Source organism: Acomys minous (assembly GCF_964271855.1).
Source record: "Acomys minous genome assembly, chromosome: 7".
Classification (NCBI taxonomy): Eukaryota; Metazoa; Chordata; class Mammalia; order Rodentia; family Muridae; genus Acomys; species Acomys minous.
Window position 1 is genome coordinate 6,330,198 of NC_140488.1, and position 21,918 is coordinate 6,352,115.

Here is a 21,918-nt window from a genome sequence, read left to right on the forward strand (position 1 = left end):
GAGAACTTTGGGAAGTTAGTTCTCTACTTTCACTTTTATGTGGGTTCTGAGGAGTTAACTGAGGTCATCAGGCTTACATGGCATGTGCATTTAACCACTGAGCTACCTTACCAAGGCAAAGTTATAATTAGTATCATAGAGAAGACTTAATCTGTGGAATACAATTCGGATTAAAAATGATGGCATTGAAAATTCACCCAACAACGTGCAATTTTCCATTTGGTTCTGTGAAAACTCAGGATCCACAATATGCCAGACAAGGTTAACAACTCTGCATGGATCCATACCACCAGTCCCTAACTAAAAGCTGGAATTCTACTCTTCATTTCTGGACAAAGGCCTTACACTGGGGGGATCTTCAGGCCATTCCCAGGTCTGCTCAGTGAACACCACACCTCATCTTGTCCTCTGTTCCCCTTCACAGCCATACCACCTCTCCTCCTTGACCTGAGTCAGTAAAGACATCAGTAACACAGCCTCCCACCTCAATGTTTTATGTCAATAAGAATTAGCTCCTCTACTCACAAGAGAAAGAAATAGTCGGGGTGTACAACGTTTGTGCTGGGGGATTCTGACTCTAGGTCAAGAGTCTCACAGCATGCCCTCAGAGTGCACTCAAGTGCCTTCACTAACGAGGCAATGAGAATAGGGTGTGTAGCATTGGTGCCGTAGGATGAAGAGTGTAGCAGCTATGGCCTGGCTGATGATGACTGAAGAAGAAATGCAATGTGATGGAGTGGACACAGGGCCTAGAAAATATTTTAGGATGTTTAGCCACAAAGAAGGCATAGAAATAGGGAAAGCCATAGAGGAATAATGTAGTCAAGAAAATAGTTGCTTCAGTGTATTCCATGAGATTGTTAACTGTGGTATAAATAGTATTGCTCAAGAAGAGGACAGACATTTTATAAGCACCAAGTTAGACAACTAAGCTTACATAAGGTATATACTTAACTACATAACTTTAGACTAGACTAAAAACTTATATAACTGAAATGTGAAATTATGAAATCCACAGTTTACAGTTGGTGAGTTCCCCATCCCTATATCAATGATTGGTACAAGATTAGACAAAAAAATAACTCAGTATTTTGCCATTACAACGGAGCTCCGAGTCAACCTTACCTTATCACCCACTTGAAGTAAAGTGGTCTTATGTCTACTGTATCCAGGCAACTCTAGAATGCACACTGATTAGGAGATTGGCTGAGAACATAAAAGCCACTGACTATGATTGGTCCTAAGAGGCAGGGCTGTGATTGGTCAAAACACAAGTTTAAGTGACTGTGGTTACTGTTAAGAGCAAGGCTGTGATTGGCCTAAAACACAAACTTCAATGACTATGATTTGTTCTCAGAGTCAGTGTTGTCATTTGTTCAAACATAATCCTTAATGAATGTGATTGGTGGTTAGTGGTGAGGCTGTGATAGGTCTAAAATGTAAGCCCCAATGACAGTGGCTGGTTCTACAAGGCATAGCAGTTGGGCTCAATGAGTCTATAGGGAGACATTCAGCAGTTGCTGCTTTCCTGATTTGATCTTTTAAACATATGTCTCTATATGTTATATTTTGATTACTTTTATTTTATTAAATGTTTCCCCTGAATGTATGTATACCATGTGTATGTCTGACACCTATAGAGATCAGAAGAATGTATTATCTCATTGAACTTGAGTTACAAATAGTTGTAAGCCACTATAATGGGTACTGCGAACCAAACTCAGGTCCTGTGCTGGGACAAAAAATGTTCACAACCACAGAACCATTTCTCTCTCCTCCTCGAGTTATATTCTGTTGCCTCTCTGCATAGTACCACACAGAAAAGACCACTGTCCCGGGACACCAGAAAAGGTCCATAGAGCAGACAAGTCTTTAGGCTAGAAATGTTCCCAGTCTTTGGCTAAGAGCTCTAAAGCTAGCTTGTATTACTGGCTAAGAAATGCCCCCAATTCTTATGCCTATGCAAGATCTATAACACTAGCTGCTGCCAAAGGATGAGACAATTCAATATCTGAGCCTGCCTTGGATTACAAGTCTAACTACAAAGCAGGAGTGGACATTCTCTACTTCCTAGGCTCAGACAATAACTGGAAGGCTCAGTAGGCAAAGAGTCTCAATACCAGAGGCCTGCACAAGAGCTGCCATACTGTAGGGTGTCACCTCCTGTTGCTCAGATTACTCTGGACATTTTTCATTTTGGTTTTATTTGCTTTAACATGGGATACAGTGTAACCTAGCTGCCCCCTCAACTCACTTTAGGTCCTTAAACTACTGATCCTCCTGCCTCCAGTCCACAAGGACTAGGATTAGATGCCTCTGCCACCATGTAAGATTCTTCATGGCTTAGATGGAACACACATCATCCATATCACCATCCCAGTATTTTGTGATAAATTTGTGAAGTCTTTTCCCCATTAATCTAGCTGTGGAAAATAAAAAGCCCCAAATCCTGCACAGTAATTTATGAGTAAGAATAAAATACAGAATGGGCCTTTACTTACTGGATATCAAGAATTATTATAAAGCTTCAGTACTCGAGATTGTTGACAACACTGAAGACATGTAAAATATAAGGAAACAAATGTGAAAGACACATAGCACCAATAAGATCCTTGCCAGGCCTTCCACCCGCTGCCACACTGACCTTTGCGTTCTCAGCATTATCTACAGGGCCTAGAGGCATGGGAGCTCTGTTTATGGCAAAGGAGGGGAAGGACAAGTGGAACCTCAAGAACAAGGCCTTGCTACACCTCTTGGCAGGACCACATATTACTCTCTGGTCTTCAGCAAGTGAATTGGCATCTCTGTGCCTCAGTTTGTTTATCTGCCAAATAGGAATGAGGCTAAAAGTGCCTGCTTCAAAGAGTTGCTCAGAGAGTCAGTGAAGTGATCAGTTAAAGCTGGCCTGGTATTTACCAGTGAGCTTAAGACACAGTGAGTCTGACTTGCATTCTGTACATTGGGTGCCTCCTCTTTCTTGGAACTAGGGACCATGTATCTTTCGACATCACTGGAATCTGGCACCGGGGCTTGTGGGGTGCTACTGGAAAGGTCAAACTCTGGCATATCAGGATATCCAACTGAGTTCAGTCCATTACACTGGACTCCCTTTCTCAGTGGGGCTCTCCCTTCCCCTGATCTGAGACTACAGATCCTCTCAGGAGTATCATGTAGCCCTCAGGGAGATTACAACCCCAACCGTTTCCTGGTAAGAAACTGTTCAGCAAGCACCTCCAGCCTCTAGCAAATGACCTTTATTATTACCTGGAAGTTCTTCCTCCATCCGTAGGATAATTATGAACTGTGTTTTCCTTCTTGTGAAAGGACCCCATGCTACTGCATGTTAATGAGATACTGTATCACTGCATGTAAATCAAGTGTCCTGGCACATAGTGTATCAGACACCCTCAAACCTCTCCCCACTGCCCAAGGTTTACAAATAAAAGTCAGCTGGCTGACTGGCTGGCTGGCCGGCTGGCTCTCTTGTGCTCACGCCATCCTTCTACCATGACCTTCTGAGACTCCATTTATTCTGGGGAAGAATCACTGTTGAATGCCTGGGGCTTGACTGTTGATCAAGGCAGGCACAGTGGTGGCAGAGCTGCTACATTGCTGATAGCTAGGTGCTGACAACTGCTAAAGCAACACCAGCCTGTGTCTCACCTGACCTGTCTGCCAGCCAGTTTCAAACATCTACCTGCTTCTTCTGCCATGCTTGGCACAGCAGCTAGACAAAGGGCTATAACATGTTTGGTATCATCATGGCCATGTAGAACTCCAAATTCTCCACTGCCTTCTGATATCAGAGCTAAACTGTAACACTCCATGGAAAACTCAATTTCCTCCTCCCCTGGTAAGACCAGGAAAGTCACGTAGGACATGGGCCTCACCCTAAAGCACTTTAGCATGTCCTGAGAAAACCAGGACCTTTGACCTCAAGGTCCATTCCTTTTCATTCAGGAGCAAGAGGCATCTGGACAGAGCCATTGTCTTATCCACAACAGGTGTTTGCTAAATCTTTTTAGATCAAAAGTTGGATCTGCTACCTCCCTCAGCAAACCTTGACCACCCTGTCCTCCCTTGTCCCTCAACTTCACCAGTCCTATCTCCTCCTCTTCCTGTTTTTTCTCTCCCTTATGCCTTCTTGCATTTCTGCCTATACCTATTTGCAGCCACATTAATTATTTTCCTGACATGCGTTCATCAAAATCGAACCTCTCTGTGAGTCTTCCTTTCCAAGCCTCACTTCACCTTCAAGTCCTGACCTTTACTCTACAAAAGACTCATGTTTTCTCTGCAAATTCTTCACCCTCTACACACTAGTCACTGGTTAGATTGTAGTCTCAGTTGTGCTCCTTCAGTCCTTTCCATGGTGGCCCTCACCTCACTGCTCCAGACTGTGACTGCATTTGGAGACAAGGTCTTTAATGAGGGAACTGAGGTAGAATGGGTGGGCACTGGTGCAGTGTAACTGCGGTCCCTATTACAGGGGGCAGATAAGACACAGTCATATACAGAGTGTGATCCTGTGAGTGCACTCACTGTAGACCGCCATCTACAAGCCAGGGAGAAAGATCTCAAGAAAGAACCAACCCTGGCAACATCTGGACCTTCAACTTCCATCTTTAAAAACTGAAAAAGCAATATATTTTTCTGTTCAAATCACTGTACTTCAAGGCTTTCCTCTGATATGCCAAAGTCACATATCCTGTATTGTTCAGTGATGTCATATGTCAGGTACACTTCTAGGTCCTACAAATAGAGATGACAATGAGCCAAGCACGAGCCACTACCTCATGGACATTAGGCCAGCCTCTCTCCAGGAAGTCAAATATGCAGGAGAGTGAATGAAGACTGGCTCTATGGAGAAAAGTGGAGCAGAGTAAGGTAGCCATTGAGGGCTCTACTGAGAGGATGCGCTTTTTGCTGAAACCTGAAGGACATGAACTATCTTGTTTTGGATACACAGACATACAGAAGTAAGCACCACCAAAGCACAGCTTCCTCTAGTATGTTTTAAGGTAGGGGTGGGAATCATGCAAGGCCTCCCAGGCCATCACAGGAGACTTTGACCATCAGTTTAAATGGCATGGAAAGAAACTGAAGGCTATGAATCAGGGAGCACCATAATCTTTTCTATCTTCAAGTAACCCATCAGACTTATTTCCTAATGAAAATGAGATGTCACACGTAGAAGTTAGGACACTTTTGGGAGGCTGCTGGAACAATCCAGGAGAAGCGTGACCCTGACTTGTATCAAACAGAGGGAAGGAAATAAAATTCTAGATGGAGTTTGATGGAAGAAATGTGAATATTAGATGACAGCATGAAATTTAATGAATACTTACAAACTGGAGTCAAGGAGGGTGCTCAGAGTATTAGTCAAAGAAACATGAATGATGGAGGTGGTTTAACTGAGATGAAGAAGACAGGGTAGAGCTGGTTACATAGAAAGGTCTAGAGTCCTGAGTCAATATCAAGACTGGAAATGGGAATGGGCAATTATCATTTAATTACTACTAAGCCACAGGACAGGCTCTTGGCAAGATTCTGTATGTGGTACAAGAGAAGCACCTTCAGAACTAGGCCCTGAACAATCCTACATTTTAAGGCAGAATAGAGGACAAGGAGGAAATGCAAAAGGTGAAAAAGGAGGATGGGCTGGCAAGAAGTGAAACCACCAGGCTATGGGGGAAACCAACAAATGGCAGCATGAAGAGTGGGGAAAGGGGGGGGGGGCAACTGTAATCCCAATCCCTCCCTTGAGAGATTTATACAGGTGGTTGAGTTTAAGAATACCCTGGGCTTGGTAGGAGTGCCAACCCAGGCAGATATTCAGCAGGGATGAGTATAGTCTAGTGATATGAGGGGAGAAAACTTGCAGTAGTCTCCTGGGAGACAGAAGGGTGGATGCTCTCTGGAACTTTGGCGTGATTGCAGGGCTGCATCAAGAACCCATCTGAGGATTAATGGCCCTTACTTTAATAAGAGAGTATTTACTCAGGGTGTCTGTGTGGGTTTCTGCAGCCACATTCAATTGCACTGGTGCAGGCTCAGAGTTGTGGTGTTTCCACATGAATATAAGGAAATGACACAGGACTGCCAAAAAAAGTATGTGGATTCAAGGAAAATATTCACACAACTAATTGTCGACTTCTGGCTGCACAAGGAAGGCTAGAAGGAAGGAAGGAGGGAAGGAAGGAAGGAAGAAAGGAATGAAGGAAGGAAGGAAGGAAGGAAGGAAGGAAGGAAGGAAGGAAGGACCAAGCCATAATTTGGTAAGAGCCAGGATTTGGTGAACCAGACCCAGAATCTGTACCTGGCTGTTGGGGAGCTGAATGCAAAATAGGAAGAACAGAGAAGAAAGCAGCTGTGGTAGTGAGGAGAGAAGTATGCTGCCAAGTAGGACCACAAAGCATGTGTCAACACAAAATCACCAAGAATGTGTACATCCCATGCCTTGGATTCACTGCGAAGCTGAGAGATGCCACGCCCATGACTGTCCCCTTACCCCACAGCCTCACTGCTCCCTTAGGCTCCCTTGCCCTGTCCATCACCCCAACACTGAGCTCCTCCCTCAGCTGCACTTCTCATCCCTTCCTCACCCATGTCCTTGAGCCTTTTCTCCTTTTTAAAATAAATAAATAAATCGCAGCACTCCTGTACTCCACTTCATTCATAAGTTGAACTTTCTGAGAGGGGTGCCTACATAGAAGGGGTTAAAAGGTCCAGGTTGCTTAGCCCTCATTTGGTAACTAAAAATACCAAATACTACACAATCAAAAACCATTGGAAAACCAACAGAGTTGAGTGAAAAAGTCCACCCTTGAAAACTTTGTTCCAGATACACAAGAAACTAGAAACAGAGAACAAGACTAAGAGTGAACAGAAGCAGGAAGCAGTTCTTTAAGAGGAAGTATGAAGGGAATCAAGGGGCAGTCCTTTCAGAAAGTCAACAAGATAGACAAAAGACACACACTTAGCCAAACTAACTAAAAGGCAGAGAGAAAATATCTAAATCAACAAAATCAGAAAGGAAAAACAAAACAGAACAACATCTCCATAACCCCTAAGGAAAAGAAGCAGTCATTGTATGTCTCCCAACAAGGGGGGGGGGGGGGAAAGCCTCAGGGCCAGATGATTTTAGCTCAGAATTCTACCAGACTTTCAAAGAAGAGCTAATACCAATACCCTTCAAAATATTGCACAAAATAGAAACAGAAGGAAGATTGCCAAACTCACTCTATGGGGCCACCGTCATTCTGGTACCTAAAACAGACAAAGACCCATCAAAGAAAAAAAATTCAGGCCAATTTCCCTTATGAACACTGATGAAAAAAATACTCACAAACTGAATCCAAGGACTCATCAAAGATACCACTGGCCACGACCAAGTAGGCTCCATCCCAGGAATACAGAAGTGGTTCAACATATAAAAGCCCATCAACGTAATCTGTCATATAAACCATGGAAGGAAAAACGAAACATGATCACCTCATTAGATGCTAAAAATCATGTGGCAAAATTCAACACCACTTCATGATAAAGGCCTTGGAGAGATCAGGGATAAAAGTTCTGATAAGATGGAACACTGACTACTTACTAATTACTCCCAAGCACAAGATTTTAATTTCCCTTTGGTGGTATACTGAATATAGACCTGAGGGTGCCTCTCATCATGCTAGAAACAAGTCTGCCCAATCTGTATACCAATTATTCTGAGTGAGAAAAGAATGTCCACGCTTTTACTGGGTCTCAAAGGCATAAGCCTACCCCAGATGTCTTATAGACACAACTTTAACTTTTGTCCCTAGTCTGTATGTGCCTCAACAAGTTTTTACCTGGCTAACAGACTCCATCCAGAGCTGCTGAGAGCTGGACCTACGGGAAGTTGATATAAACCAATCTCAAAGATGGGACTACTCTCTGTCTCTTCAGCTGGATCAGCTAAACAGATGCTTTTGGTAAGTGCCCCATTACCTAGCCTTTGACTACCTTTTCAGCCTTTCTAGGCCCCAATAACAGCGCCCCTAATGTCACTAGGGAAAAAGAGTGACAGAAGAGAATGACATTGCCCATTGTCCCACTTTATAGGCTGAAATGCTGAGTCAAGGCCAACTCTCTGGCAGGAGGGACAAATGGCCACAAGGAAAAAAGCTCTTAGTTCTGTTTAAACCAGTCATCCTTGCCACTGCATTTTGACTCGGCTCTTGGGTGGTCTGGTCAGAGAGTCTCTCAAAACTTGGGTAGAGCATTCATTGTTAATAACTCCAAATATGCCTACTTAAGATAACCAGAGCTGAACACTTAATATTCCTTCCAAAAAGGAAATAGGAAAGAGGATTGGCCCTTCCTGGGAATGTCCAGTCCAAATGCAGCCCACCTAGGAAAGCACTCACAGCCCCACCCACAAGTGTTGCTGCAGCACACACAAACAGGTTCCTTCTTCTCCACTGCATTCAGTAGTTTTGCCAACACTTTACACTTCACCCAGCCCTCATCTTGTCCATCAACTGGCCAGACAGGAGGCAGACCTGTCACTGCTCAAGTCTCCTACCTTGGCTTGCAAGCTCTACCCACTATGCCTACATCATCAGCCTCAGCTGCACCTAAGCATCAAGCCCCGCCTTCCACTACTACCTAAGTCATCACAGCCCCATTAAAAACAACTCCAGCAAAAGCTACCGCAGCAGAGACAGCTTCTGTTCTCCCACCTGCACCTACAGCTCTTTAACTCAGCACTCACAGCTTCTCCCTGTGAATGTACAATGCTTCACCGCCCCCTACAGACAGGGTTCTCATCCCCTTGGGCTCAACCCCCACAACAGCTATGTATGTTGAAGTTCCATTTGTAACAGTGTCAAAATTCCAGTAATGAAATAGCAACAAAACACATGAGGGGCTGTGTTAAAGAGTCACAGCATTAGGAAGGTTGAAACCCGCTGCCCTTCCTTGACCTTTGCAACCACAGCCCCCACCCACTACTCTATCTCAGCAGGTCACAGTGCCCCACTGCTACAGGTGTTCTCTGCCAAATGAAGGTCAAGTGAGGATTCAGCCTTCTGCCCCCTCCTCAGAAAGTGACCACTCACATCATAGCCCTGGCCTGGTGCTCTGCATTCCCTGCTCACTTATCTCACCACTCACACAGCCCAGCCCACAACAACTGCCACAGCAGAAACAGCCCTTGGACACTCTTCTCCTTCGGCAGGTCCAGACAACTCTCAGTAGGTATCAAAAGTTATACTGACACAATCCAGCACTGAGCTAAAGGCCAGACTACCTCAATCAAGCCCTGCATCAGCAAGAGAGCTCAGTCCACCACTCCTCAGTTAGCTCTCACAACCCCACACTAGTATACACCTACACAGCCATGTCCTGCTCTTAGGGTGACCCTGCCCCCTCTCAGGTCAACATCCAGAGCCCAGCCCTATTTTGTAAGAGATCACCTAGCCTCTCACCCTGACAGTCCCTTACCTCCATGCTGCAGGATCCATAGCCACGCCCCCAACACCTCACCACTTCTGCTTCCCTAGTAATTTACTGGGCCCAACACACCCAGGTTGGCCCTAACACCTCTGCCTCAGTATGTCTACCTTTCTGGCTCAGGTCTACCCACTCCAGAACACCGCCCATCCCCCTCCCCTGCCAGTACCTGTTCCCAAGGGATTCCACAGTGCACAAAGTTTCCTTCTCTAACACTTACTAGGTCTAGATCCACCCACCCTTCCACCCTAGCATACAAGCCCCACCCACCACTATGACCTCCACAGTCACAGCCCCACCCACAAGAGCAGCACCAGTCCTCCGGCTGCAGGGCACCCTATCCTTACTTCCATGTTTTCTCAAGAATCCTTCTCCATTCAGCCCTGGCCCATCCCCTGACACTCCTTTTTGACTTCTTTCTGGGCCTGCTGTTATGGACACTTGCCCCTGCCCTCTTTAGAGGTCCTCAGGATGTGCCTGATCCAATAGTGTCCCTAATGGTTAGAGCAGCCTGCTCCAGTGATCTCACAGTGGGCTGCAGAAGACCAAACCTTAAATTTCAACACTCAGGAAGCAGAGGCAGGCTGAGAACTGAGTTCAAGGCCAGCCTGGTCTACAAAGTGAGTTCAGGATAGCCAAGGATACACAGAGAGACCCTGTCTCTGGGGGAAAAAAAGAAAAAGAAAAGAAAGAAGAAAGAAAAAGAAAAGAATAGATGTGTCAGGGGCTGGACAAAGGCACCTGAGTGGATGTCTGTAAACTTCCCTCAACAGTTTTACAGGAGCAGCTTGGGCAGGTCTAACCAATGGTACTCTGTGGTGCTGTGCATCCCCTCACCTGGGCTGGGGGTCTTTCGACTTGAACCTGGATGCATGGCCAGGACACTGTGAGCTGAAGGCCTGTGCTACCTGATGACCACAAGGCTGATCCCAGAATGGGACCCTAAGACTGAAAGCCTAGGAAACCCCTCGAAGGGAAGGAAACTCTGGAGCAGAGTTTGTGCCCTTTGCCCTCCTGTGGCTGTGATCTCCCTCCTGGAGGGTCTCAAGCATTCTCTGTGTACTTTAAACAACTTACTTGAGATTTTATAGGTTATGAGAAAGCTTCTTGCGTTTTTGTTTTTGTTTTTTGTTTTTTGTTTTTTTGCAAATACCTATCCATCTCAATCTTTATATACAAACCCTTATATATCCAAATATGTTTATTTTAGCTGCATCACATTTCTATCTATTAATACCATGAGATTGAATTGTACTATAGAGAAAGCCGATCCCACTTTAATATAAAATTTCCTGAGAAGGCCTGCTTGGAACAACTAACTACTCTTTTTTCTTTTCTTTTCTTTTTTTTTAAAAGATTTATTAAGTACACAATGTTCTGCCTGCATGTAAGCCATCAGGCCAGAAGAGGGCACCAGATCTTGTTATAGATGGTTGTGAGCCACCATGTGGTTACTGGGAATGGAAGTCAGGACCTTTGGAAGAACAGCCAGTGCTCTTAACCTCTGAGCCATCTCTCCAACCCAACTAACTACTCTTTAGGGAATTGAGACACAACCGAGGCTACCTTCCTTTAGCAGCTCGTTACCCCTTACAACTTTAAGTATTTTGTTGTTGTTGTTGATGAAATTTGTCAGTGGCAAACTGTTAGTTTTTGGAAGTACTACGTTACTGTTATGTATCATGTAAAACTGTATAAAAAGTAAACTAAACATAACATCAAAGTCACAACATAAACTTCATGTGTCCATGAAGTTGACCTCATAGGTAGTTGATAGGGTGGGTGGAGAAGAGAGGAAGGATGGATACATTGTAACTCTCCCACAGACAGGGTTCTCAACCCATGGGTTGCACCCCCCAAACCAGCTATGTATGTTGTGGTTCCATTTGTAACAGTGGCAAAATTCCAGTTGTGAAATAGCAACAAAACACATGAGGGTCTGTGTTAAAGAGTCACAGCATTCAGAAGATTGAAACCCACTGCCCTTCCCGGACTTTGCAACCACAGCCCCCACCCAGTACTCTATCTCAGCAGGTCACAGTGCCCCACTGCTACAGGTGTTCTCTGCCAAAGAAAGGTCAAGTGAGGATTCAGCCTTCTGCCCCCTCTTCAGAAAGTGACCACTCACATCATAGCCTTGGCCTGGTGCTTTGCATTCCCTGCTCACTTATCTCACCACTCACACAGCCCAACCCACAACAACTGCCACAGCAGAAACAGCCCTGGGCCCCCTTCTCCTTCAGCGGTTCTGGGCAACATTAAGTAGGGACCAAAAGTAACACTGACACAATCCAGCACTCAGTGAAAGGCCAGACTATCTCAATCAAGTCCTGCATCAGCAAGAGAGCTCAGTCCACCACTCTTCAGTCCGCTCTCACAATCCCACACTAGTATACACCTACACAGCCCTGTCATGCTCTTAGGGTGACCCTGCCTCCTCTCAGGTCAACATCCAGAGCCCAGCCCTATTTTGTAACTGATCACCTAGCCTCCCAGACAGGCAGCCCCTTACCTCCACACTGCAGGATCCATAGCCACGCCCCCAACACCTCAACACTTCATGCTTCCCTAGTAATCAGGTGGGCCCCTCACACCATGGTTGGCCCTCACACCCCTGCCTCAGTCTGTCTACCTCCCTGCCTCAGCTCTAAGCACTCCTGAACACCGCCCCTCCCCCACCTCTGCCCGCATCTGTTCCCAAGGGATTACACATTGTACAAAGTTGCCTTCTTTAACTCTTTCTAGGTCCAGATCCACCCACCCTTCCACCCTAGCATACAAGCCCCGCCCACCACCATTGACCTCAGTAGTCACAGCCCCACCCACAAGACCAGCACCAGTCCTCCTGCTGCAGGGCACCCTATCCTTACTTCCAAGTTTTCTCATAGACTCCTTCTCCATTCAGTCTCAAGCAGTGCTGGGTCTCTTCCACCTCCTGCCACCCACTCTTTGTCCTTCCTTCTGACTGTGGAGGCAGACAGGTGGCAAGCTCTGTGCTGTTCCTCCTGGGTCCTCCCCTTCTTGCCATTAGGCTGTGAGCTCAGTGAGGAGGCCCAGGTCAAATGTCCTGTGTGCCCTGAAACTCCACTGACATTGATGCTCTGCTGCTTCTCAACAACATGCCCGGCAGTGGGGTTTTGCTTAAGGACAGGCCATGCAAACCTGGGGTTTGGTGCTCTTGTGCCTGTCTGTACAGTTTGAGAGTCTGGGGTCAGGGAGGGGAAGTGGCACTCACTGGATAGGATGGAGGCTTCTAGAGAAAGGCTCCACAAGGTCCTGCCAACAGAAGTGGTCATGCCTGAGAGAACACAGAGGAGGGAGTGTTCCCTTGCCCTATTCAGGTGTCACAACTGTGTGAGTTGACATCAGCATAGAGGCAGTCAGTCCTGTGATTGTCCTGCCTGCTGACTCACTCTGAGGTCACTGCCTCCAGTACCAACCCTAACTTCAGCTGAGAAGCATTTACAGAAGACACCATGCTGCCCCTTTTGGTCAACACATTCTGGACTGTTAGGTCCAAAGACATCTAGTTCCCTTCACCAAAAGAAACTGCTTCCCTTCTGACAGGCAAAATGGGCAGATAGCTGTGTCTGATGCCTATGAGCACAACAAAACTCATGCTGGCTTTCTGGCTACTTCAGTATAACAAATGTCTGCTTAAAAATAAGTAAGTTAAAAAAAAAAACACACGGGAAGGATTACTAAGCATGGTTGCTGGGATCTCACTGAATGACTTACTTTGTGATCATCATATTTTACCTGGGTAAAGCAATCTTTATTTCGTTTTATAGATAGGATTTCTTTCTTCTCTCTCTCAGGAAGTTGTCTCCTGTGCCAGTATGTTCCAGGCTCTTCCCCACTTTTTCATCTAAGTGACTTAGTGTCTCTGGTTTTATGTTGAGGTCTTTAATCCACTTTGATTTGAGTTTTGTGCAAGGTGACAAATATGGGTCCAGGTGCATTTTTTTACACATAGACATCCAGTTAGACCAGCACCATTTGTTGAAGATGCTATCCTTTTTCCATTAAATGGATTTGGCTTCTTTGTCGAAAATCAAGTGTGACCATATGTGTGTGGATTCATATCTGGGTCTTCGATTTGATTCCACTGATCAACCAGCCTGTTGCTGTGCCAGTACCATGCTGTTTTAATTACTATTGCTTTACAGTACAGTTTGAGATCAGGTATGGAGATTCCTCCAGAGCACCTTTTATTGGACAAGATTGTTTTAGCTATTCTGGGTTTTTTGTTTTTCCATATGAAGTTCAGAATTGACCTTTCAATGTCTTTAAAAAATTGTGTAGGTATTTTGATAGGGACTGCATTGAATTTGTAGATTGCTTTTGGTAGGATGGCCAGTTTTACTATGTTAATTCTCCTGATCCATGAGCAAGGAAGATCATTCCATCTTCTCAGGTCATCTTCAATCTCTTTCTTCAGAGTTTTGAAATTTTTTTCAAACAAGTCCTTCACTTGCTTAGTTTGAGTAACTCCTAAATATTTTATATTGCTTTTGGCCTATGTGAAGGGTGTGGCTTTCCTAATTTCTTCCTCTGCAAGCTTGTCATTTGTGTATAGGAAGGCTACAGACTTTTTTGAGTTAATTTTGTATCCAGACAATTTGCTGAAGGTGTTTATCAACTGTAGGTGTTCTCTGGTGGAATTTTGAGGGTCACTTATGTACACTATCATATCATCTGCAAATAGGGATAATTTGACTTCCTCCTTTCCCATTTGGATACCCTTGATCTCCTTCTGTCGTCCTATTGTTCAGGCTAGAACTTCGAGTACTATATTGAAGAGATATGGAGAGAGTGGGCATCAATAGAAGAATGGATAAAGAAACTGTGATACATATACACTATGGAATACTATGTAGCTATTAAAAACAAGGAATTCCCGAAATTTGTGGATAAATGGATTGAGCTAGAAATGATCATAGCAAGTGAGTTGTCCCGGAAGCAAAAAGTCTCAAATGGTATATACTCACTTATATCTGCATATTAGCCTAGGGGCATGTCCCATGAAAGCCTTCACTTACCAGGAAACTGGGAGAGAGGAGAGGACATCCTATTGGGAATCTAGATGAGAGAAGCATGGGAGAATGGCAAAGTGAAAGGTTCCAGAGGGTCCTAGAAACCAACAAGTAGAACATTATGATAGGCAGATTTGGGCCCAGGGGTCCCACTCAAACTAAGGAACCAGCCAAGGACAATACAGGCCATAAACTTTAAACCCCTACCCAAATCTAGCCAATGGACAGGACATTCTCCACAGTAGAGTGGAGAGTGGGATATGACTCTCTCACATACTCTGGTGCCTCATATTTGACCATGTCCCCTGGAGGGGAAGACCTGGTGGCACTCAGAGGAAGGACAGCAGGTTACCAAGAAGAGACTTGATACCCTATGAGCATATACAGGGGGAGGTAATCCCTCTCAGGAACAGTCATAGGGTAGGTGAATAAGGGGAAAACGGGAGGGAGGGAAGAAAGGGAGGATACAAGCGATGGGATAACAATTGAGATGCAACAAGAATAAATTAATTAAAAAATCCCTAAAGAAAACTGAAACAACCTGATGTTAGCATTTCTGAGTTCCTGTAGATGTTGGGTTTTTATAGTTTCCTGTTTAATGCCATCTAGGATACGGATAACTATATTATTCTACAACTGAATGGCTTACCTGACAAATACTGAATAAGCTTTTCAGGGTATCTGCCTGCATCTGCAGACACACACAAACGGGTTAAAATGTAAAATAAAATTCTCAGTCTAAACTATCTTGTTTGTAAGGACCAAACAAACTCCCTTTGGAAAAAGAGACTCCATTTTGCAAAGGACACTCCATTTTGTCTTCAACCTAGGCAAGGGCTGAACCCAGATTCCAGACTAAGCACACACTAGCCTAAACAGAAACAATGTTCACTGGCCACTCAATCAGCTCACCTTGGGAAAGTCCAAATACACTCTCTGCTGGTCAAGCTGAGCAGCAGGTGGTCTGGCACATAGCAACAACCAATTAGGAGAGGCCAGGTCAAGGTTCCTAGTGCCCCCATGACTGCCTCAGCCAATATTTTCTATAGGCCAACTTGCCCCTACATCTATTACCCAACCATGAAACTCTAAGTCTTGTAGCTCTCTGCTTGCAGCTTTTCTGCCCAGATGTCATCCAATCATATACTGTAGAACCCAATTCTTTGTCTAAAACCTATAACAAACCCCTCTCCATTGAGAATCCAGGCCACTTCCCTGCACCTGCTGCATCAGCGCATTGGAGGTGTGTCCTGGGTTCCAACCTGCAATATAAACACAACGTTGTCACTGCATTTGGACTTGGCTCTTGGGTGGTCTGTTCGGAGAGTCTCTCAAAATTTGGACATAACATTGTTAGTAACTCCAAACATGCCTACTTAAGATAACCAGAGCTGGATTCGTGAACACTTAATATGCAATCCAAAAAGGTGATAGGTAAGATGATTGGTCCTTCCTGGGAATATCCAATTCAAATGCAGCCCACCTAGGAAAGCACTCACAGCCCCACCCACAAGAGTTGCTGCAGCTCATACAAACAGGCTCCCTCTTCTCCACTGCATTCAGTAGTTTTGCTAATGCTTTACACTTCACCCAGCCCTCAACATGTCTATCAGCTGTCAAGACAGAAGGCCGACCTGTCACTGCTCAAAGCTCCTACCTTGGCTTGCAAGCTCTGCCCACTATGCCTACATCATCAGCCTCAGCTGCAACTAAGCATCAAGCCCTGCCTACCACTACTACCTAAGTCATCTCTGCCCCACTCACAACACCTCCAGCACAAGCGAACCCAGCAGAGACAGCTTCTGTTCTCCCACCTGCAACTACAGCTCTTTAACTCAGCACTCACAGCTTCTCCATGAGAATGAACAATGCTTCTCAACCCTTGGGTCGCGACCCCCACACCAGCTATGTATGTAGTAGTTCAGTTTGATTCATAACCGTGGCAAGATTCCAGTTGTGAAATAGCAATGAAACCCATGAGGGACTGTGTTAAAGAGTCTCAACATTAGCAAGGTTGAAACCCACTGCCCTTCCCTGACCTTTGCAACCACAGCCCCCACCAACTACTCTATCTGGGCTGAGCCTTGTGGTCACCAGGCAGCAAAGGCCTCCAGTTCACAGTGTCATGGCCATGCATTGAGGTTCAGGCCGAAAGACCCCCACACCAGGTGAGGGGATGCACAGCACCACAGACTACCATTGGTCAGGCCTGAGCCAGCTGCTCCTGTAAAACTGTTGAGGGAAGTTTACAACCATCCACTCAGGTGCCTTTGTCCAGCCCCTGACACATCTATTCTTTTCTTTTTCATTTTGCTTTCCAACGTTACTTTTTTTTTTCTTTTTTTTTTCCCAGAGACAGGGTCTCTCTGTGTATCCTTGGGTATTCTGGACTCACTTTTTAGACCAGGCTGGTCTTGAACTCAGTTCTCAGTCTGCCTCTTCCGCCTGAGTGCTGAGATTTGAGGTTTGATCTTCTGCAGACAGTCTGTGAGATCACTGGAGCAGGCTGCTCTAACCATTAGGGACAGTTTTGAATCAGGCACATCCTGAGGACCTCTAAAGAGGGCAGGGGCAAGTGTCCATTACAGCAGGCCCAGAAAGAAGTCAAAAATGAGTGTCAGGGGATGGGCCAGGACTGAATGGAGAAGGAGTCCATGAGAAGACTTGGAAGTAAGGATAGTGTGCCCTGCAGCAGGAGGACTGGTGCTGGTCTTGTGGGTGGGGCTGTGACTGCTGAGGTCAATAGTGGTGGGCGGGGCTTGTATGCTAGGGTGGAAGGCTGGGTGGATCTGGACCTAGTAAGTGTTAGAGAAGGACACTTTGTGCACTGTGGAATCCCTTGGGAACAGGTGCTGGCAGGGAGGGGGAGGGGCGGTGTTCTGGAGCACTTAGAGCTGAGCCTGGGAGGTAGACAGACTGAGGCAGAGGTGTGAGGGCCAACCTGGATGTGTTGGGCCCACTAAATTACTAGGGAAGCAGGAAGTGGTGAGGTGTTGGGGGCGTGGCTATGGATCCTGCAGTGTGGAGGTAAGGGGCAGCCAGGGTGGGAGGCTAGGTGATCTCTTACAAAATTGGGCTGGGCTCTGGATGTTGACCTGAGAGGAGGCAGGGTCACCCTAAGAGCAGGATGGGGTTGTGTGGGTGTACACTAGTGTGGGGTTGTGAGAGCTGACTGAGGAGTGGTGGACTGAGCTCTCTTGCTGATGCAGGGCTTGATTGAGGTCCTCTGGCCTTTAGCTCAGTGCTGGATTGTGTCAGTATAACTTTTGATACCTACTGAGTGTTGTCTCGACCCGCTGAAGGAGAAGAGTGTCCAAGGGCTGTTTCTGCTGTGGCAGTTGTTGTGGGCTGGGCTGTGTGAGTGGTGAGATAAGTGAGCAGGGAATGCAGAGCACCAGGCCAAGGCTATGATGTGAGTGGTCACTTTCTGAGGAGGGGGCAGAAGGCTGAATCCTCACTTGACCTTCATTTGGCAGAGAACACCTGTAGCAGTGGGGCACTGTGACCTGCTGAGATAGAGTAGTGGGTGGGGGCTGTGGTTGCAAATGTCAGGGAAGGGCAGTGGGTTTCAACCTTCCTAATGCTGTGACTCTTTAACACAGCCCCTCATGTGTTTCATTGCTATTTAATTACTGGAATTTTGCCACTGTTATGAATAGAACCTCAACATATATAGCTGGTGTGGGGGTCGCGACCCACGGGATGAGAACCCTGTATGTGGGGGGGGTGAAGCATTGTACATTCACAGGGAGAAGCTGTGAGTGCTGAGTTAAAGAGCTGTAGTTGCAGGTGGGAGAACAGAAGCTGTCTCTGCTGGGTTCGCTTGTGCTGGAGGTGTTGTGAGTGGGGCTGTGATGACTTAGGTAGTAGTGGAAGGTGGGGCTTGATGCTTAGGTGCAGCTGAGGCTGATGATGTAGGCATAGTGGGCAGAGCTTGCAAGCCAAGGTAGGAGCTTTGAGCAGTGACAGGTCTGCCTCCTGTCTTATAAGGTGATGGACAAGTTGAGGACTGGGTGAAGTGTAAAGTGTTGGCAAAACTACTGAATGCAGTGGAGAAGAGGGAGCCTGTTTGTGTGGGCTGCAGCACCTTTTGTGGGTGGGCTGTGAGGGCTTTCCTTGGTGGGCTGCATTTGGACTGGATATTCCCAGGAAGGGTCAATCGTTTTACCTATCTCCTTTTTGGAATAAATATTAAGTGTTCAGCTCTGGTTATGTTAAGTCGGCATATTTGGAGTTAATAACAATGAATCTTAGGCCCAAATTTTGAGAGACTCTGAACAGACCACCCAAGAGCTGAGTCCATATGCAGTGGCAAGGATCACTTTATATTGCAGGGTCAAACCCAGGACACACCTCCAATGCGCTGACGCAGCAGGTGCAGGGAAGTGGCCTGGAGTCTCAATTGAGAGGGTTTTTAAAAAATAGGTTTTAGAAAAAGAGATGGGTTCTACAGTATATGATTGGATGACATCTGGGCAGAAAATCTGCAAGCAGAGAGTTACAAGACTTAGAGGTTCATGGTTGGGTAATAGGTGTAGGGCAAATTTGCCTATAGAAAAGATTGGCTAAAGCAGTCATGGGGGTATTAGGAAGTTTGGACGAGCCTCTGTTAATTGGTTGTTGCTATGTTCCAGACCCCCTGCTGCCAAGCTTGACCAGTAGAGAGTGTATTTGGACTTTCCCAAGGTGAGTTGATTGTGTTGCCTTGGAATATATTTTCTGTTTAGGCTAGTTTGTACTTAGTCTGTAATCTGGGTTCAGCCCTTGGCTAGGTTTAACACAAAACCGAGTTTCCTTTGCAAAATGGAGTCTCTTTTTCCAAAGGGAGTTTGTTTGGTCCTTACAAACAAGATAGTTTAGACTGACAGTTTTATTTTACATTTTAAACCGTTTGTGTGTGTCTGCAGATGTAGGCAGATACTCTGAAAAGCATATTCACTATTTGTCATGGAAGCCATTCAATTGTAGAATAATATAATTACCTGAATCCTAGATGGTATTAAACAGAAAAGTATAAAAACCCAATATCTACAGGAACTCAGAAAATGAGAACACCAGGTTGTTTCAGTTTTCTTTAGGTATTTTTAATGATATTCAATAATGCTACATGTGGTTCACAACCATCTATAGTGAGATCTGCTGCCCTCTTCTGGCTTGCAGGCTCATATGCTGTGTGAATAATAATTATATCTTTGTATAGATTTTTTTTTCTTTAAGATCCTAAGGTACAGCTTATGTTTTAGGACTTTGAATTCACATAGTGTCTTTTCTTGGGCTGATTAGCTTTGTTTTGTATCTTTGTCCTAGTGTCAGGTAGTCTCCTGACCCAGGACAGGTATGTTGGAGGAAATTTTAAAACAAGCATGCTCGGGTTGGGAGATGGGGTGTCTAATCCAACTCCAGAGCCAGCTCTTTAAGAGAGAAGTACAGCATGAAGCAATAGAATTTCTCCTAATATTAGTGAAAAGCCTACCAAGAGGGCAATTCCAATTCAGAACATCTTTGACCAACATACAAGGACAACTAGATGTATTTAAAAAAAAAAAAAACAACCAAAAACGAAAAGAGAAAACAAAAGCAAAACCAGAACACTGTTGTTTTTAAAGGTAAAAGCACAGAACGATGCTTACACCTCAATTGTGGGAGAATTCAGTGCCCCACTCTAACCAATGGACAGATCACTGAGGCAGAAACAAAATAGAGAAATAACGAAACCAACAGATGGAACGAATCCAATGGAACCAATTTTTATCTATAGAACTTTTCACTCAAGCAGAAAAGAATATTCTCTCTTCTTTGCGCCACATGGAACCTTCTCGAAAATTCGCAGTATATACTCGGTCACAAAGCGAACCGTAACTTATACAAAAAAATTGAAATTACCTATTGTGCTTTTCCAGATCGCCATGGATTAAGATGGATCTCAACAACAGAAATAACAAAAACCCTACACAATCATGGGAAATGAGCAACTCCCTACTCAGTAACAACTGAGCCAGGGAAGAAATGAAAAATAAATTAAAGACTTTTCAAAATCAATGAAAATGAAGGCACAATATATCCAAGCTTATGGGACACAATGAAAGCAGTACTAAGAGGAAAGTTCGTAGCTCTAAGTGCCTTCATACAGAAATTGGGGAGATTCCATACTAGCCACTTAACAGCTCCTCTGGAAGCTTTCATAACAAAAGAGGCTGACAAACTCAAGAGGAGTAGATGGCTGCAAATATTCAAACTCAAGCTGAAGTCAACAAACTAGAAACAGAGGACAAGAGGAAGAATGAACGGAATGAAGGGGCCTTCCTTTAAGAAAATCAACAAGATAGACAAAAGACACACACTTAGCCAAACTAACTACAAGGCAGAGAGAAAATATCCCAATCAACAAAATCAGAAAGGAAAATCAGAACATAACAACACACATTGTGAGAAAACTCCAAAGAAACTTTAGGTCCTACTTCAAAAAACCATAGTCCACAAAATTGGAAAATCTAAATAAAATGGACAATTTTCTTGGTAGTTTCCATTTACCAAATCTAAATCAAGATCAGGAAAACAAGTTAAATATCTCCATAACCCCTAAGGAAAAGAAACAGTCCTTGAATGTCTCCCAAAAATGGGGGGAAAAAAGCCTCAGGACCAGATGATTTTATCTCAGAATTCTACCAGACTTTTAAAGAAGAGCTAATACCAATACGCTTCAAATTTTGCACAAAATAGAAACAGAAGGAACATTGCTTTTGGTAAGTGCCCCATTACCTAGCCTTTGACTAGCTTTTCAGCCTTTCTAGGCCACATTAACAGCGCCCCTAGTGTCATCAAGAAAAAAAGTTACAAAAGAGAATGACTTTGCCCATTGTCCCACTTTATAGGCTGAAATGTTAAGTCAAGGACAACTCTCACGCAGGAGGGACAAATGGCCACAAGGAAAAAAGCTCTTATTCTGTTTAACCCAGTGTGCTTTGTGCCCACCTCATATCAGCAAAAAGTGGGTGCCATCCGGTTAATGGTCATGAGAGCACAGTACCTGGCCCTACAACAGGCCAATTGTGCTACCTATTGGACAGGTGTAGGAGCCTCAGAGTGCAGTCCGTCTGTCAGGTCCTTGGTGCTCTGTGCGAAGGATCCAGGTTTCCTGTCAACCTGGAGACAGTCCTGACCATGGATCCCAGCAGGTGAATCCCAGTGGCCCTGTTCTCACACAAGCAGCAGGCTTGGTGTAAGGCATGGATGGAATGAAATACAAACCTTTGTGGGTCTCTGTCGTTGGGTGCACAGCTTGTCATCATCAGGTTGTTTGCTGTGCCCAGAACTCTCAGCAGCCTATGAGGTTGTGTGGAGCTGGAATCTCACTCGGTACTCACCACGCTGCAGCTGAGGCACCAGAACCAAGTTT

The 21,918-nt window shown here is 45.1% G+C and overlaps 1 long non-coding RNA gene across 1 annotated transcript in view; it reads left to right on the forward strand.

The window, feature by feature from the left end:
- Nucleotides 1-21,366, forward strand: part of LOC311601334 — a 178,099-nt gene extending 156,733 nt beyond the window's left edge. The window contains exons 2-3 of the long non-coding RNA XR_014780525.1: nucleotides 19,157-19,208; nucleotides 20,423-21,366. This is a non-coding gene — a long non-coding RNA (uncharacterized lncRNA). The remainder of the gene's footprint in view (nucleotides 1-19,156; nucleotides 19,209-20,422) is intronic.
- The last annotated feature ends 552 nt before the right edge of the window (nucleotides 21,367-21,918 follow it).